Source organism: Eleutherodactylus coqui, chromosome 6 (genome assembly GCF_035609145.1).
Source record: "Eleutherodactylus coqui strain aEleCoq1 chromosome 6, aEleCoq1.hap1, whole genome shotgun sequence".
NCBI classification, from domain to species: domain Eukaryota; kingdom Metazoa; phylum Chordata; class Amphibia; order Anura; family Eleutherodactylidae; genus Eleutherodactylus; species Eleutherodactylus coqui.
Window position 1 is genome coordinate 195,798,576 of NC_089842.1, and position 15,458 is coordinate 195,814,033.

Consider the following 15,458-nt stretch of genomic DNA (forward strand, 5'->3'; position numbering starts at 1 on the left):
GAGTGTCTGCACACTAGGAGTGCTGACTGGTAGAGAGTTGAAGAGAGAGCGGAAGGAGTTTTGTACTGGGTACAGAGCCCTGCAGATAACTAGGACTGTAGATTCCTCTGTGCACCTGTGATTTCCTCCCAGTCGCACCACTTTCTGATTTTTGCACAAATGTTCCTGCTGGCGTGAGTTTATATCGTTATTGAACTGTAAATAAGTTTCTGCAAGTAAAGGAGCACTGCCGACTGTTCCCAGTTTTGCTATTTAAACGTTCCTTGTAAGTGTGGACCATTTATTTCAACATCTAGATTCACCACAGAGGAAGGAACGTTGGCGTCACCGGTGACAACAAACTGCTAAAGTAAACCACAAATTGGGTTACCCCTTTGAAAGGCCTACCCTCGGTTACTTGGACAGGTCCCATGCTACCCTCAGATTGGGAGATGGTAGAGCCCTGTGACAAGGCCCAAACTCTACCCCGCTGTTTCCTAGGCTGAGGGCCCGCTCCTTGTACACTGTAATTCTACTGACAGTCAACTTCCAAGACAGATCTATACTCTAAAATGCCAAGTTTCTAGGAATTTGCGGTGCAGAAGAGAAAAAAAAAATCCATATTTTCCTTTCACTCCTGGAGACAGCTTTATGGTAAAAGTACAAATAGTATTAGATATTACTTCAAGCATCACAAAATCCAGAACCAGCAACAGCGCAGATTATTAAAGAGATTAGACAAAACCTTAATTTCTGAAAGAACTTTTTAAGTTAAATGCCGTCAACTCAGCTCTGTTACTGGATGCATAACAGACTTGTTCTCATTCCAGATGGAGATCCTCTGTGAACACCAACAGATACGGGTTCTCTTAGACGGACGACTCTGCGAATTTACACATCGTGTATCACAGCTTAAATCAGTAACGGGTCTTCAGGTAACAGGAGGCATTAAACTTCCCGAGGTGGCATAAGAATTAGGCCCTAGGAAGAGGAAAGATACTATTTTACTTTGGTTCCAGTTGCCTAGTACCAGTCTACAATCTATTTAGCACCATTCAACTACTTGCTTGATACCTGTCCACTGTTTCCCTGGCGCCATTCTACCGCTTGCCCGATGCCTGCCCACTATAATCTTGTACAATTCTACTTGCTTAGAACCAATCTAAAATATCTGTCTGATACAATTCTACTTCTTGCTTGGTTCATTATGCTTCTGATACCACTTTACTACTTACGTAATAGCAGTCCCCTGTCTGCCTGGTACCATTCTACTACTTGCTTGGTACCTGTTCATTATGCTTCTGATACCACTTTCCTACTTACGTAATAGCAGTCCCCTGTCTGCCCTTGGACAATTCTACTACTTGCTTGATACCAGTCAACAGTTTCCATGACATTATTCTACTACTTGCTTGATACCGGTCCAGTGTATGCCAGAAACCATTCTACTTGCTTGGTAGCAATCCACTGTTTGCTTGTTATGACTTTTACTATCACTATTTCCCTGGCACCATTTTACTACTTTCTTACAACCAGTCCATTATTTCCCCAGTACCATTCCATTTGCTTGGAGCCAATCCATCATCTGTCTGGCCCAGCTCTACTGTACTTCTGGCTTGGTATCTGTGCACTACCCATCTGATGTCATTTCACTACCTGTTTGGTACCAATCCATTTTCTACCTGGTATCATTCTACTACTTGATTGATGGCAGGGTAATAGTTTACTGGTACCATTCTGCTACTTGCTTGATACCAGTCCACTATTTGCTTGGTACTAGGACACTATCTAACTGTTACCACCAGGGAAAGGCTCAAGGGCCCAGGTGCAAAAGTTCAGCCCAGGCCCCCCTCCCCCACCTGTACCCATTTTTTAACTGTGTGTAAAGTCTGCAATGCTGTACAGTCAAATGCCCACAGCTGGGTTGGATTCAGGCTGCGAAATCTCGCAGTAGAATCAGACCCTGTGCCCTGGCGGTGACCTCCAGCTTAGCTGTCTGGCGTCTTCTCTATGGGCAGCAGATGTGCCAGCTGACGCGCCACCGCTCGTGCACTGTGCTGAGAGTCACGCCAGCGATGACGCGGATCTGCTGCGACTCGCAGCGGGATGGATGGCTTCCATTGACTCCAATGGAAGCTATCCGTGAGAGCCTCGCACTAGCATAGAACATGCTGCGATTTTCCCCTGCGAGCGGGGGGGAAAAAATAAAAAATAAAAAAATAAAAAAATCGCAGTTGATTTCCGCTCGTGGGCAAAGCAAGCATTTTCCTTGCATGTCCTGTGTGGAGTATTTGCTGCAGGATACGGAGGCAAACACTTGCTCCAGAGCCCACGGTGCAAATATGGCTGTGGGCATTCAGCCTACAGGAGATACCCAGGTTATACCAGCATGGTCCATATCACTATATACAGGATGTATAACTTACACCAGTTGTACATATGTAATTCTATACAGGAGATATCCATGCTAGAGGCGGTACAATAAGCTACTAGAGCCTGCATGCCCATATCACATCATGTATAGAAGCTAGAGGTGGTACAACAGGGTACTAGAGCCTCCATGCCTGCCAGTATCACATCTTGTATCCAAGCTAGAGGCAGTACAACAGGGTACTAGAGCCTCCCTGCCCACCTGTATCACATCTTGTATCCAAGCTAAAAGTGGTACAACAGGGTACTAAAGCCTCCCTACCCACCTATATCACATCTTGTATCCAAGCTAGAGGTGGTACAACAAGATACTGGAGCCTCCATGCCATGTCCTTCATGCGGCATTTCCACATCCAAAAAGCAGTCCAAATCTGCACCCTGTCTATTTTGAAACAGCCCTGCCCATTTCCACCACATGTAAATAAACCTTGGGGTTAATAGTGACATCCTACAGAACCACCAGCGGTAATAGTGACCCCCAACAGCGGCCCCAGCGGTAATAGTGATATTCCACAGAACCTCCAGTGGTAATAGTGACCCCTAACAGCGGCCCCAGGGGTGATAGTGACATCCCACAGAACCCCCAGCAGTAATAGTGATATCCCATAGCGGCCCCAGCGGTGATAGTGACATCCCACAGAACCCCCAGCGGTAATAGTGACATCCCATAGCGGCTCCAGCGGTGATAGGGACATCCCACAGAACCCCCAGCGGTTATAGTGACCCCCACATAGCGGCCCTAGCGGTAATAGGGACATCGCACAGCGGCCACAGCGGTAATAGTGATATCCCATAGCTGCCCCAGCGGTAATAGTGACATCCCACAGCCGCCACAGCAGTAATAGTGTCCCCCCCAGTGGCCACAGCGATACTAGTGACCCCACAGTGGTAATAGTGACACACACACACCCCCATCGGTAATACTGACACCCCACAGCGGCCCCAGCGGTGATCGTGACATCCTACAGCAGCCCCAGCGGTGATCATGACATCCCACAGCGGCTCCAGCGGTCATCGTGACATCCCACAGCGGTAATAGTGCCCCTCCAGTGGTCACAGCGATACTAGTGACCCCCTAGTGGTAATAGTGATGCACACAGCCCCCCAGGTGGTAATATTGACACCCCCCTAGTGGCCCCAGCAATAATACTGACCCCACCTCTAGCTGTCTGAGCAGTAAGAGTGACATCCCACAGCAGCCCCAGCGGTGATAGTGACATCCCACAGAACCCCCAGCGGTTATAGTGACCCCCCAAAGCGGCCCCAGTGGTAATAGTGACATCCCACAGCGGCCCGAGCAGTAATAGTGATATCCCATAGCGGCCCCAGCAGTAATAGTCACATCCCACAGTGGTAATAGTGCCCCTCCAGTGGTCACAGCGATACTAGTGACCCCCCAGTGGTAATGGTGACGCACACAGCCCCCCAGGCGGTAATATTGACCCCCCCCTCCCCCCCACCAGAAGCCCCAGCAATAATACTGACCCCACCTCTAGCTGCCTCAGCAGTAATAGTGACGTCCCACAGCGGCCCCAGCGGTGATAGTCACATCCCACAGAACCCCCAACGGTTATAGTGTCCCCCCACAGCGGCCCCAATGGTAATAGTGACCTCCCACAGTGGCCTGAGCGGTAATAGTGATATCCCATAGTGGCCCCAGCATTAATAGTGATATCCCATAGCGGCCCCAGCATTAATAGTGATATCCCATAGCGGCCCCAGCAGTAATAGTGATATCCCATAGCGGCCCCAGCAGTAATAGTGATATCCCATAGCGGCCCCAGCAGTAATAGTGATATCCCATAGCGGCCCCAGCAGTAATAGTGATATCCCATAGCGGCCCCAGCAGTAATAGTCACATCCCACAATGGTAATAGTGCCCCTCCAGTGGTCACAGCGATACTAGTGACCCCCAGTGGTAATAGTGACGCACACAGCCCCCCAGGTGGTAATATTGACACCCCCCAGCGGCCCCAGCAATAATACTGACCCCACCTCTAGCTGCTTCAGCAGTAATAGTGCCCCCCCCCCCTGCCCACACACACACACAGCGGCCCCTGCGTAAATAGTGACCCCCCCCTCCCCACAGCGGCCCCCAGCATGAAAGTGACACTCCACAGCGGCCGCTAGCATGATAGTGACAGCCCCCAGTGGCCCCCACTATGATAGTGACACCCCCCCTGAGACCCACATAATTACCTCCTCCTACTTGTGGAAGCTCCAGCCCTCCTTTACCCAGTGTTGCTGCTCTGCGCTGATCCGCCAGCATATTAACTTTTTCCACACCCCTTCTGCCCTATTGAGCAATTCCAGCAACCTGATTGGTTGTTCGGGGAATCAGCCAACCCATACAACCAATCAGGTCGCTGGAATTGCTGAATAGGGCAGAAGTGGTGTGGAAAAAGTTAATATGCATCCTGGCACACACTGTGATGTCAGTGTGCTGCTGGACGCCTCCTCCCCCTGCTCTCGTGGAACCTAAGAGAAGATGTCGGGGGATGGGGGAGGAGGATCCCAGCTGCCCACTGACTTCACAGTGTGGCCGGGATCAGCACCGCTAGCAGCGCAGTGAGTGAATACCAGCAGGGGAGCCGCGGCCCCAGCTGGTATTCACTGATGTGGTGAGCGGCCGGCGGCAACGCGTGCCAGCAGGGAGGGCTCTGTGTGCCGCAGGTTCGCCACCACTGTACTAGGTGATATATGCTGTGGTGCACAGGAATTTTATGATTAGCAGTCCTGGAATTCACAGAGTGGCCACAACAATGAGCCCCGGACCGCACTGTTGTGAAAGCTGTCCAAAAGAAGATCTGTGTTGCCCATAACAACCAGTCACAGCGCAGCTTTCATGTTACCTCAGCAGTATAAGAAACCAATCAAAACGCAGCTTTTATTTACCTCAGCAATACAAGAAATGAAAGCTGAGCTCTTGCAACCAATCACAGCGCAGCTTTTATTTTACCTCAGCAGCATAAGAAATAGCAACCAATCACAGCACAGCTTTCATTTTACCTTGACAGTATAAGAAAAAGCAACCAATCACAGGGCAGCTTATATTTTACCTCAACAATATAGGAAATAGCAACCAATCACAGCACAGCTTATATTTCACCTCAGCGGAATAAGAAATAGCAACCAATCACAGTGCAGCTTTCATTTTACCTCAGCAGTATAAGAACAAGAAACCAATCACAGCTCAGCATTTTATTTTACCTCAGCAGTATAATAAACAAGAATTACCGGAGCAGTCGACAAGAGAGCACATGTCTGATTCCGGGGGCCCCAGAGAGCGTCACAGCTCAAGTGTAGTATTGCACTGCTGCTAACGCTGATGTAGGTGGCAAGTGGGGGGCGACGGAGCACTGGGGGTGTACTGAGAGGCCGGACGGAGTAATGTGGACATAAGCGGCCAGGCTCCGTGACTCCAGGCGGGCCTACTTGCATACTTTGTGGAAGTCGTTAAAAGTAAGTTTTTGCAAAATCTAGAATCCCTGCTGGGTCTGACGAGCATACAGTACGTGCGGCTGCTGGGTGCCAGGCCGTCAGCGCTGTGGGGCTGTTTAATAGGCATGCTTGTGCTGACAATCCCTTGAGCGGACCGTATAATGTATTGGAGGACTTCTAGAAATTGGGATGAAATGGGAAAAAAAACACAATTGGACCATTTTTTGGGAAGGGATTTTTTTCCATTACAAAAATGACGTGTGGCATTTGTTCTGTGGGCCACAATAGCGATACGCTACATCCCCTGGCTCATGTGCTCTGTGGGACAGCATCTTTCTCACCTTGTTAGATGCCATGTTTGTACCGCTGCGTCCATAAAAGTCCGATCTATCAAAGTAACGCATTATTTACGCCGCAAAGTGAACGTCGTCAGCAGAACAATATACAATGTCAGAATTGTGCTTTTTCGATTGCACAAGAAAAAATGTAATAAAAAGCAATCAAAAAGTCATATGTACTCCTAAGGCTGGGCTTCTACCGGGCAAGCGCAGCTTCAAAACCCGCGGCACCTAGCCGTGGGTTTTGGAGTGGCTGGGCCCCATGCTTTTCTGTTGCGGCTGGCTCCTCCGCAACGGATTAGCCATCCTGTGTGGACAAGATTTTTGACAAATCTCATTCACATGGCTGGCTAATCCCAGGATTAGCGGCTGCAGGCGGATGTGCCACAGCGAAACTCCGCACGGAGTTTCCATGGCAAATCCGCCCTGTGTGAACACAGCCTAAATGGTACCAAGAGAGGTGCTGCTACGGGTGCACAAACAGACGTCAGTGTGTGCACCCGGGATCCTCCCCCCTGACCTCTCCTCCATAGTTCCACAGAAGGAGAGGAGGAGTCCAGGTGCACACATTTCCACTAGAGGTGGTACAACAGGGTACTAGAGCCTCCATGCCTGCCAAGATCACATCTTGTATCCAAGCTAAAGGCGGAACAACGGTACTAGAGTCATCATGTCTGCCGATATCACATCTTGTATCCAAGATAGAGGCGGTACAACAGGGTACTAGAGCCATCATGTCTGCCGGTATCACATCTTGTATACAAGCTAGACGTGGTACAACAGGGTGCTAGGGCCCTAATGCCTGCCCGTATCACATCTTGTATCCAAGCTAGAAGTGGTACGACAGGGTACTAGAGCTTCCATGCCTGCCTGTATCACATCTTGTATCCAAGCTAAAGGCGGTACAACAGGGTTCTAGACCCTCCATGCCTGCCTGTATCACATCTTGTATCCAAGCTAAAGGCGGTACAACAGGGTACTAGACCCTCCATGCCTGCCTGTATCACATCTTGTATCCGAGCTAGAGGTGGTACAACAGGGTACTAGAGCCTCCATGCCTGCCTGTATCACATCTTGTATCCAAGCTAGAGGTGGTACAACAGGGTACTAGAGCCTCCATGCCTGCCTGTATCACATCTTGTATCCAAGCTAGAGGTGGTACAACAGGGTACTAGAACCTCCATGCCTGCCTGTATCACATCTTGTATCCAAGCTAAAGGCGGTACAACAGGGTACTAGAGCCTCCATGCCTACCTGTATCACATCTTGTATCCAAGCTAGAGGTGGTACAACAGGGTACTAGAACCTCCATGCCTGCCTGTAACACATCTTGTATCCAAGCTAGAGGTGGTACAACAGGGTACTAGAGCCTCCATGGTTGCCCGTATCACATCTTGTTTCCAAGCTGTAGGTGGTACAACAGGGTACTAGAGCCTCCATGCCTGCCAAGATCACATCTTGTATCCAAGCTATAGGTGGTATAACAGCGTACTAGAGACATCATGTCTGCCGGTATCACATCTTGTATACAAGCTAGACGTGGCACAGCAGGGTGCTAGAGCCTCCATGCCCACCCATATCACATCTTATATCCAAGCTAAAGGCGGTACAACAGAGTACTAGAGCCTCCATACTCGCCTGTATCACATCTTGTATCCAAGCTAGAGGTGGTACAACAGGGGACTAGAGCCTCCCTTCAAGGGGTCAGTTCTCCACAATAAATTCTCCTTTTGCTCTGATATGTAATTACTTACTTATAACATAAGTTACACATAACGTTACAATCACACAAAGAAAGTTTCATCTGATTCCACCAACTTCTTCTAGGGGAGGGATTGTTTTTACACTGAGCGGTCTCGTTTTTTTGTCTGAACTCAACCTCCATATTGATAGCCTCCCTGGGTATTGTAGTCCGCCCATTCCATTTATTACTTTAGCTGCCCATTTTTGAAGCCGCTGAAGCTGAGTCACAATCCACATCTCTAGTGCAGATTTTCAATGATCATCCGCAGCAGATTTCACCCCTTCAATTTAATTCTGCTCTCATACATGCATTCAGAAAACGGCGCTCAAAATCACAGCATTTTTACTGTGATTTTGAACGCATTGTACAGTGCTTGACTGAGCTTTTTAATGCACCCTATCAATGAGTGATGAGGTGCGTTAAAAAGTGCGTAGACACATAGAAGTAGAACAGACAGCACTCGTTTCTAACGCCGCATTCAAGTGCAGGCCTGCAAAGCACCATTACAATCAATAGGAGTGTAGTACCGCAATTAGCGCTGCATTCAGGGCGCAGCACTATTAGCGGTAAAAAGCTGTGAGTGTGAGAAAAGCCCAAGGGCTTCTTCAGATGAGCTCATGCGCAAATTTACTCGCAGCTACAGAGCATATTTGCGTACGAACCTGTGAAAAGTCTTATTCTCAATGGCTTCATTTTGTCACGTTTTGCAGTTATGATTTTCACGTCCACAACACGTTTTGAAATCATAATCGTCTGAAGAAGCACTAAAGGGTTGTACCAGACGCGGATCGGTGTCAAAAATGCACCAAATACTGCGGCTGTTCATACAAATTCGTAAAACATCTGCTACGTGTGAAAGTCCCCTTATACTCCGTTTACAACCTGAGTGAGTGGCGTGCGAGGGCAGCTTCAGAGAGTCCTATGCGGGTTCCACTGTACTTTTTGTGCGTGAAAATCATGTGCGCAAAAAAAAAAGCAACATTGCTGCCATTTATTGCAATTAGCAGTTAGTTTAATTAGGTAAATATGTGCTGTCCTCCTGCACGGGGAAGTAGAACATGCTGCGGATTTTGTTTCGAAAAGAAATTTTGCACGCAAAATACGCGCAATGGATTGAAATCAATGGATTCTATTCCCTGCTGTGAAAATTTTCCGTAAGCAATACACAACGCAAATACATTTGTGTAAATATGCCCTAAAAACACTATAGTAACCCTGCAGTGAGGGCAGGGCCCAAAGAAACCAATCACAGCACAGCTTTAATTTAACCTCAGCAGTATAACAAGTGAAAACTGAGCTGTGATTGGTTACTATTGGCAACAACAATTACAGGGGAAGTCGGTGAGTTTTAGATTTTTAATTACACCAGTATTACACAGACCTCCTGCTCCTCAGATAATATCTTACACAGACAACTTCCTCCTCTTCATGCAGTAAGATATTACACAGATGACCTCCTGCTCATATACTAATATATTACACAGATGACCTCTTCTTCCTCATATAGTAATATATTAAATCAGTGCACACATATATATACACACACATATTTAAACTCTTTTTGTGTCTAAAAATAAAATACACGGGCAACGCTGGGGAATCAGATAGGTATTCTTGTATCTTGTCACCACCAAGCTGATGGGTGGAGACGGGCTGAGGTGAAGGGAACACCCAGAGCTTCTTATTGGCAGCCACATACACACCCTCACTACTGTGCCCAGAGCTATGTGCTAGCTGCTGATTGGCTGCTTTTATTCACACCCTCAGCCACCTTAAGGGAGCTGCAGAGAGCAGCAGCTCCGTGGAGAGGTGGAAAGGCTTCACAGAGGGAGGGAGCTCCCTCTCTGTTGCTCCGTCGTCATGGCAACAGGATGCCAGATATAGGCGTCCTGCTTTGCCACTGACTAAATCTATAGTGTACCAAAAAAAACCCTCTTTTGCTCTTCTTTTCCCCATTTTCATGAAGCACATTAAACATTTCAGCGGTATTATTGTATCTTGACGCCACTGGAACTAGGGGGTGGCGACAAGATACACTCCCACAACCAACACCCCCCACTTGTGTCCTGTTGCCATGACAACAAAGCGACACAGAGGGAGCTTTCTCCCTCTGTGAAGCCTTTCCAGCTGCTGCTCTATGCCATTACAGCCACAACCCCAGATTACCCTGTCCTACCTCCATTACACACTGTAGGAGATGCAGCAAGAAGTGAGACTGTAATTCTTTACGAGCTGCATTATAGGTGCTTCATATAACCTTATATATACACATTATGGCCTCCTTCACATGGGCGCCACCGCATGGCTGCGAGAAAATCGCAGCGATATCGCATCGCTGCACTGTATGATATCTCAGCGATTTTCTCGCAGCAATACTGCGATTTTGTAGTGCTACAAAGACGCAAGTGACGCTACAAAATCACTCGACTTTGTATCATCTGCTACTCTCAAAGTTGCACCGCATCGCATGCAAACTGCGTTTTCGTGCGATGCAGAGAGGAAGGCTCCATAGAGAAATATGGGCTACAAAACCTAGCGCGTCGGGGGCATATCGCCGAACCTGCGAAGTTTGTGTGTCGTTTTGTAGCATGCTACAAAACTTCTCATGTGTGAAGGAACCTATAGGAAACCATTGGCTTCTCATACATGCGATTTGTAGCATCGTAGCAATGATACAAAATCGCGTGACTTTGTCTCACCGCATCCGGACAGGTGAGAAAATAACCATGGCTGCAGGCAGGGTCAGATCCCGCTACGGGCTTCCACGGGGGTGGTGTCTGACCCGCCCGCGGACATGAGGTTTTAGTGGATCTGCATATTATATAAAGAAGCTACTGTATAAATCTTATGTTTCTAATTTCAGTAGTTTCGGCTATTAGTTGATGAGTCAGGACAATTCATTTTATATGTACAGTATATATGTATGTATTGTAGCGCTTCGCGGATTAACCACCGGGCAAATGGTAATGGTAATAGTCTAATCGTGCTGGTTTATTCAGCAAACAAAAGAAATGCAATGTCCTTCACACCATTAGCAGTAGTTGTAGCAGTCACTATAACAATAGCTGTAGCAATAGTAGGAGTAGTCGCTCTCATCCTGCTTTCCTCAAGGACAGGTTCAACCTAGCTTTCCTCAGACTATGGCCTCATGTCCACGGGTGGGTCAGATTTCATGGGCAGGAGTGGTTACTGTCCTTTTAGCTTTAGTGATCTCTTACTGAGACCCAGAGGACCGTGCAGCACACCACAAATTCCCGAGCGTGTGTGCCCAAGAAGTATGATCAGTAAGAGAAACGACGTAATCTTGTAGATATGATACCTTTTAATGGCTAACAAAAATACATGATGTAATAATAGCGAGCTTTCGTACCAACGCAGGGGTACTTCTTCAGGCTTATGGATTGGATCTGAAGAACCCATAAGCCTGAAGAAGTACCCCTGCGTTGGTACGAAAGCTCGCTATTATTACATCATGTATTTTTGTTAGCCATTAAAAGGTATCATATCTACAAGATTACGTCGTTTCTCTTACTGAGAACAATCACATTTTGCTCTACTGGCTAACACGGTACCAGATCTTTGTGCCCAAGAAGTATGATATCTTTTACCCAGTGCCACATCTGCCTATAGACTGTGTCTACTATTGTATCTCTTGTAGCTCTATTCAAGTAAATAGAGCTGGACTGCAATACCGGACGCAACCCGTGGACAGAAAACGCGCTATTTCTGTGAATACAGCAGAGACCTCCTTTTTTATAACCCTGGACAAACCCCTTTGAGGCCATTTTCACACTGTAGTATTTCACATCTGTCTTTTTAAGCCAAAAGTAGGAGTGAAAAACATACAGGGAAAAAAGGATAATAGAAAGATTCCGTATTTTGTATCTACTGCTGGTTTTGATCTAGAAATACTGTTGCAAAATACTGACTGAAAATACTATTATGTGAATGAGGCCTTATTTGAATTTGGCACATGAATTGCATATGTGTGTTCCACAATTGAAATGCCAATGTCACCCAACATCATAAGCCCCAGCTGTCCTGGATCCGGTGGGACAGTGCCAAGTTCCAATCGCTGTCCTGCTATGCTGGGCCATTTGTCAGTGTCCCAGCTTTGCTTCACTATTTTGCTAGATTTAGCCATGCCCCCAGCGTGATGATATCACTGTCAGTGTGATTGACCACTAGGCACTTGCTGGCTTCTTCTGAGGCGGGGTGGGGAACTCCTTCTCCCACACAGTGCCATGTGTTGTGGTACTTCCTGCTGCATTACCCCTCTGCAACGCTTCAGTACCTGCAATCAGTACTCCACTCTCTGGGCACAGTCCACACCGTGGGTATCCGGATTCATTGACTGCTGGCTCTATGGATCTATGCAGCCTGCAGCCACATCACTACTTAAGTAATGGGACTGGGAGGGAGAGGAAAAGAACAGCCGAGAATATGGCATGCGCCGGTCGGACAGAGCATGGATTAATGTCCACATGTTGTCCAATGAGAGCTGCAGCCAAGATTCTCAGGTGTTACTCACATATGGTCTCCTGAATGAGGCATTAGACTAAGGTTATAGAACACAGCCGGCCACTCAAAGTGACCAATGGCTGCACAATTTACTGACAGATCTTGCTGCTATTGGCTGCTGTGGGTGGGAGTGACTTGGCCGCATGTGGCTAGTCAGATCAGATCACCTTAGTCTTAACCCCTTAAGGACTGGAATATTTTGCACCATCTTGTGCTACTTTTCTTTCCCTTTACATTGTGTTTTTGTGCATATAGCTGTATGAGGGCTTGCTTTTTATGGGATGAGTTGTACCTTTTTAATGGTACCACTTCAGGGTATGTTCACATGGCAGATTCCAACGTGGAATCTTAGAGAGCGCAACTGGGCCAAAAGGCAAAGAGTCAGACACATCCTGCTTCCTCTTCCACTGCCTGTTCCTCCATTTCCCTCCCTGGTCATGTAGTAGCCTCTGAGCAGTATTGTGCAGGGGCAGTAGCACAACTTCTTCAGGCCTCTCCTCCACTAATGACAAGCGGGCTGCAGGCTCCAGAGCCAGGATCAGTAAACGGAGAGCAGAGATTGATCCCCCACCATCATCTTGACAAACATTGACATCTACCCCATATTCCAGTGTGTCCCATGTCAGCAGCCATCCCTCCATCTCCAACCATCCAAGAGCACAGAGCATGAACACAAGCATTGCACAGCTACTTGCAATGGCAGTGCTACCCTTCAAGCTGGTGGATACAGATGCCTTCCACCACATGATGCTCTGTGCTAATCCACAGAGCCAGATATCCAGCCGCCATTTCTTTGCCCAAAAAACCATCCCTGCCCTGCACCGCCATATGAGTGATAACATGTTCTTGGCATTGAAGAACAATGTCAGTGGCAGGGTGCACCTGACCAGCAAGCATGTCCAGGGGCGTTACATATCTTTAACAGCAAACTGGGTCAATGTCCTGGGGGTCGGGCATAAAGCCGAAAGTGGTGGTCCCTATTTCATGGCACTTCCAAGGGTTATGGGACATTCATCCTTGCCTGTCACCTTTTCCTCCACCTCTTCACACCCCCTTTCTATACCCTCCACATCGGCACAGATATCTGTATGTGACAAAATCTGACCTCCACACAGCAATGCAAGTGGTAAACACCAAAATGCTGTCATAAAGCTGATATGTATAGGGGAGTGCAGCCCCACAGCTGAAGAGCTGTTGACTGCTGACACGTGGCTGACACTGCTCAATCTAAAGCCAGGCAAGGTCATATGTGACAATGGGGCCAACCTGCTGGCAGCCCTTCACCTTAGCAAGCTCACACACATATATTGCTTGCCACGTGATTAACCTGTTAGCACAGCACTCCCTAAAGAATTTCTTCGATTTACATCCAGGTCTAGAAAAGGCCAGGAAACTGTGCTTGCAGTTTTGGCATTCATAGTCAGCTGCCTATCGTCTGTCCGAGGTGCAGCAACGGTTTGGGCTATCACCCAACCGTCTCATCTGTAATGTGCCTACACAGTGGAATTCCACGTTGCAAAGACTAAGCCAGTAGTAGAGAGCGATAACAGAGTACCTCATTGTGTATACCGCTGTGTGGAGGTCGATCACTTGACATCTGTGGAGTGGATACAGATCAAAAACATATGTGCCCTTTTAGCCTGCTTTAAGGAAGCAACCAAAAAGGTCAGTCATGATTAGTACAACCTGTCTGCCGAAACAGATGCTACAGGGCCTCAGGGACAATGACGTGTTGTTGTCACAGAAGGTGGGATACCAATCTTCCAACTGTCTAGCCAGTGCACCATTACTCAACACCACAGGGAGGGTGGCTTTGGGCAAGAAAGAGACGCGCCTTCTCCAACACGTTTCTCCATCCATGGGAGAAGTATAGAGAAGGAAGAAGAGGGGGATAATATAGGTCCAAAGGCAGGAGAGGGGGCTACACACATTCATCACTAACCCCAGCTATTTTAGGTGAATGGTGGGACCAGCCAAAGGCCACTTTTAAAGCCTGAACCCGAGGAATGTGGGCCATCCCCCATAGGTACTTAAAATCCTCAACGACGATCATTCAGTGTACACAGCAGCCATTCAGTACTGAACGGCTACTGCAGCCATTCAGTACTGAACGGCTACTGCTTACAGTGAATGGAGAGGGGTGGAGAGACAGCAGAGAGAGAACTCTCTTCCAGCCGCTCCAGACCCCTACAGCCATGCTGTGAGTGATCCAGTGATACTCACTACTGTGTAACAACACGGGAGCGAGCATACACAGAGATGAGTGTTGGGCATCGTTTGCCCAACACTCATCCCGTGTAAAAAGGCCTTAAACTAGACAAGTGGCCAGAACTTGCACAACATGCTTGCCTTCCCTGCTGCTAGTGTGTTATCAGAACTGGTGTTCAGCACAGCTGGGGGTGTGATAACTGTCAGACAATGTGGATCACTTGACGTTTATAAAAATAAACCAGGCATGGATTTCACCTGACTTCTGCACCCCCACAGCAGATTCCAATTAGTTAGCAGGCTAGCAATTGTTACTCACATGTGACTGAGCATAGATTTATATCAAAGACCACACTGTGCCGTCCAAGTGTTGTTGCTCTCCTTCTCCCAAAATGAAAAGTTTTTAAAATACAAGACACAGCTGCAGCTCTACAGCTGTTCCTTGGAGAAGGCCCGTGCTTAACTGTTCTGTTCACCTGGTAGAATTTGTCCTTTGCAAAATTTATGACATTGATTTTAAAGCAAGCTCCACAACTGCTGTCTTGCATAGTTCAAGTATTGGTAGCTCTACAGCTTTTCCTTGGTGTAGACCTGTGCTTGAGTATTCTGTTAATGACAGAATTTCTTCCCGTAAAATGTATGACTTTGGTTTTAAAACAAGCATCACACCTGCTGTCTTCCTTGGTGCAATATTTGATCTAGGAGACCCTATGTGAACTTTCTTTTGTTTTCAGTGACTACTGACTGCTACAATTGATCCCCAACACCACTGTACACTATTTTGACCAATTTTTGAA